We start from the raw sequence: 5,002 nt of genomic DNA, 5'->3' as shown, positions 1-5,002 counted from the left end.
TCCTTTGGGTCTGGATGTGCCACAGGAAGCTGTGTTTAGAAAACAAAACACAAAGAAATGTAATACACCTTGTAGGACCATCCATTTTGTTATGCATGCAGTTCAGTTATGTACCCAATTAGATTGCATGTGAAGGAGTCAAAGCCCAAAGCATTTAACCCTCAACTTTATTCTAACCTTGAGGGCCCTTGTTGTGCTGCATCCAGGGGATTGTCTCGACTTCGAGGTGGAGTGGTCATTACGCTGCATCTTGCTTTATCCCTAAGCTTTTTCTTCCTTCTTGCCACTTCTTTCTCTGTACTCTCCTTCCTCTTTCACTGAGGTCTGACACTTTCTTTTGTTCCCTTCTTCCACTTGTCCTTCTTTCATTGTCTGAATCCCTTCGTGACCTGTAGCGTCGCTGCTTTTCTGCATTAGACAACGGTGCCATTTCCTGATAAATACATTCATACCATTATATCATATCATTTAAGACTATATATAACATATATGCATATTAAACAAACAATACATAACACATGCTGGAAATAGTTAATCATCCCAGGGGGGTCAAACTAAATTTCATCGTGGGCCACATCAGCATTATGGTTGCACTCAAAGGGCCGGTTGTAACTTTCAATCTCAATCTTTATTTATAGCACAATTAAAACCACCTCCGTTGATCAAAGCGCTGCACAGGGAACAAACATAAAATAACATAATAATTTAAAACAAGATAAAAAGCACAATAACTAGAAACATGTAAAACACATACAAATATCAAAATGTTATGTTCAACTAGTATTAAAAGCCACTGCAAAACTTTAAGACTATATATAAATATATCACATATATAAAATAATGTATTATATTACATTATTGCCTCTGCATTGGATTATTATCTGATAGGGTAATAACTTCATAATTAAATACGTCTGAAAAGCAGAAGTTTAGAGCAAATAATTGCAAGTCTCTTCAGTGCGCACGTCACAAAATGAGATGCATTGTGGGACATGTAGTTTATGGGCAACGTGCTTATAACCGTATATTAAATATTATATTCTTTCAGAGCTCTTGCAGGGCCACATAAAATGAAGTCGAGGGCTCGAGTTTGACACCCCTGATCTAGCCATTTAACATCCCCCGTTACTGTGTGTCCTGTTACTGTGAACAATATTAACAGGGTGGACGGTAACGCAGCGTCCACACGGCGGCGTGCGTTGAAGCTTGCCGGTGGGCGTGTCTGAAACTCGACCAACAACCAATCACATGGATCTGCCGCCCCGGACACACAAGCACGCGGTTCGATTGGCTAGAGCTTGTACTGGCATATGATTTGATTGGCTGACACTTCCGTCGAAGCTTCAAAAGTTGAACATTGCTCTACTTTTGAAGCGAGCAAAGCGAAGCGACGGAACCACAATGCAGTTTGGCAAAGCGTGACGTCACCCCATTCAAAGTGAATGGGCAGAAGCGTTAAAGCTTCAACGCACGCCGTCGTGTGGACAGGCCGTAACGGGGTGGAAATGTTATGCTAAACTTGGCTATTGCTACATGTGTGATGATAATCAAGCTAGCTCTTGGTGACAACAGAAACATATATTTTATAGATATATTCACCATATTTTCTAAATGTAAGCATTTTTATCAGTTTCCACTCAAAATGAACATAACAGGGTGGCCATGTTATGCTTTACTACAACAGTTAACTTCTTTAAAAACATTTAAAAAACCTTGAAGGAAGAGTGCATACCTACTCTGCTTCTTGAAGATGATTTTCCCGCTCAAAATGTATCCTTCTTCTTGAGTCATACAAATAGTAGAATAGTAAAGGGGCGTGTCCAGAGGGATTCAAATCAAGAGTAACAGGGGGGACATTCAAACAGGGGACACACACTTTTTATAAAACTTTAAACAATAAAAATGAATTAACAACAAAAAAATGTAGAATTTGTTTGATTTATTTTGTATAGAAGTTGAGCAAACATGATTTGGGACGCAGCAATTTGGCCTACTTGTGCTAAGATCAGAGTAATTATTTAGAATTTAGAATATCCTGGGTAAATAACATTGTTGTTTTATGGTAGAGGGGAATACACATGTAAACCCAAGCTTTTAAAAATAAGCATTAGAACTTTTAAAGGCAACATATATGATATAATGTGTTGGGGACCTAAATGGCACCGAATGCTGGAATGACTCATATGTGTTTTTCTCCACTAGACATCTTCAATTGCATTTTTTCTGCAAACAAGGAAGCACTACAGACTCACTGACTGAATAATCTAGATTCTCACATCAATAGTGATATTAGTTTGGCAGATAATATCCTCATTTAGAGATCATTATGGGGGGAAAAGGCAAGAACAATCAGTGTTTGGGAAGTCATCATTGACTTCACTCTGTGAGACGTTGAACTGCACCAAAGCTACCATAGGGAAACATCTAACTGGGTTAACTATAGCTCAGAAAGCAAATAAGGAAATTACCTTTTTTACAAGTCGTTGAGAAGAATCAATCATTTTTGGTGTTAGGTTTGGATAATGCACTGGCCATGTTTCAATAAGACTTTAAAAAAATGCAGTAATTTATTTATTTACAAACATTAAGACACAAATAACCCATCCAAACCTTTTAAACCAACTGAGAACTTAAAAACACCTTATGAGTAACAGGAATGTCTGAATTAATGCTTATATATTTTTTCCCCCATATGCTATGACGGTTCGTGTGTACATAACATCATGGATCGTGCACCTTGTCATGTTGGGATGAATGGTTGACTGGTTTGACAGCAGAGGGTGGGGCTGTTTGGCAGCTTTGTGTCCCAGCTGTCGCCCCCACCCACCCTGGATACACTGAGGGAGGGTGGGGTCTCTTCTTCCATGTGTCTCAACAACGTATATAAAAGAAAGAAGAAAGAGAAAAGGATGCAGGTGAAACGTCGAGTAAAAACTGGATTGTATACATGATTTATGGTCAAAATAAACTGTGTTCACATACATAACGCAAACAATTGTGTTAAGATGACTGTCAAAAATGTTAACTATAATAAACATAATATCTATATATCTTGTTAAATAAAAGAGTAAAAATGACAAATTGTGTTTTTTCGATTCTGCGCCAGACTATTTCTTGTCATATTTAAAAAGTCCCTTGAAACGGAATCCTTTCACAACCAAATTTGACATTACGTCAACGTAAATATTTACTAATACTGCCATATACATATCTGCAATGATCTAATATAGCCAATATTTAACTAACATTTAAAAACCGTAACCTGAGCGGTGTCATCAAAAAACATTGAATTACGCCCACCACAACTTCATAAAAAATGTAGTCCACTAACGGGGGAGAATTATTTATTACTTCAACCATTATAGTAATTTGTCATTATTTATTTATTAGGTTTTCCCCCAATCGTTTCTAAAATCTTTTGTTAACATAATACATATTTTCAAATCATTAATAATGATGTTGTTACTGTTACAAATGAATAAAGCCATGGTAAAGCAGCACAGTAGTAGTGGTATTAACATAATGAAGTACTGTGCTCACAGTTGGAGTAAGTATGGATAATTGCAGTAATATAAGTAATGGTGGCAATAGGACTAGATTTAGAGTTGAATTCACAAGGCTATGGCTATCGTGTGAAGAAAATCAAGATTCGTTTTAAACTAAAGTAAAAGCTTTGGCCCATATCTGATTTCCTGGCCAACGTCTACTGTTTCCTCTTGGTTTCAGTCTTAATGCTGTGTTAAGCTAACTGTCTCCTAGCCGGGTGCTAAGTAGCGTTAGCTGTTACCTCCTGGAAAGTATCAATTCATGGATTTCAATAAAATACTTATTTCACTTCCTTCTGTTTTTGTACAAGAATAAATAAAAAACTGTCAAATTATCAAAGACTTATTTCACTTCAGGGTGATAGCAGGACACCCCATCTAGTCACTCAGAGAGAATCAGGACAATCTGATGTAGAGTTTCAAAATAAAATACCTTTGAAGTCTCATATATGAGCTATCGTCCTTCTGTTTGTATCCCACAGTTCAAATGTTCGAATTACATTAAACCAGAATTGTCCCCCTTTTTTATTTAACAGTGAAGAAAATTGGATATGTTAATGGTATATTGACCGCAAAACTCAAAATGTCCCCGGTTTTAATTTAGAAAATCTGGTCACCTTAAGCTCAATGACCACATTTTATTTTGTAATGGTACGTAAAGAGTTTCGGTTACTACTAGCTTCAGAGGGAGAGCAAGGCTAAGCTAACTATCTCCTGGATAAAGCTTCATCTATTCTACAATGAAGTCAGTGGTGGAAAAAGTATTTAGAGTCTTAACTTGAGTAAAATGTGTAATACCACAGTGTAAAAATACTCAATTTCAAGTACTGCATCGAGAATGGTACTTCAGTAAAAGTATTTAAGTACAATTATGAAAATGACCGTAAAGGATAAGGACTAAAATGACTAGGAGGGACTCCTTGCTGGAAAAAAAGTATTTTTAAGCAAAAGCAGCAAATCTTCACATTTAATTAATTATCTATTAACGCACTCATGGATTTAGTTATTTATGTATAATGTTGGATGGTTTAATCTATATTAAATAATCATATTGTAATAGTTTTTCTTCACCACATGCATTTATAAAGTAACTTATAAATGCAGTGAAGTAAAAAAGTAGTATTAAATGAAAGTAATTCCAAATACTGTACTTTCCATCACTGATTACATTTAAAAATTAAAACAAATAACTTTAAGATATAGTTGTTTTTATTTAATTTAATGTAGTCCAACACTGTATTATTGTATGTTTATAGGGTTAAGATATTTGATTATCTGCATTATGACGATATAACTTAAATGAATTTGAATTTGAGGGAGAGACAAAAGACAGCGAGAGGAAGAGAGAGCTAGACAAAGACCTGGAGAGAGAGATGGAGGAAGGGGGGGGGGGGGGGGGGGGGGGGGGGGGGAGTCTATCATCACGTATGCCGGGGAGGAGAGGGGAGGGCCGGGAA

Source organism: Gymnodraco acuticeps, unplaced genomic scaffold (genome assembly GCF_902827175.1).
Source record: "Gymnodraco acuticeps unplaced genomic scaffold, fGymAcu1.1, whole genome shotgun sequence".
Lineage (NCBI taxonomy): Eukaryota > Metazoa > Chordata > Actinopteri > Perciformes > Bathydraconidae > Gymnodraco > Gymnodraco acuticeps.
Note: the sequence above shows the minus strand (reverse complement) of the source record.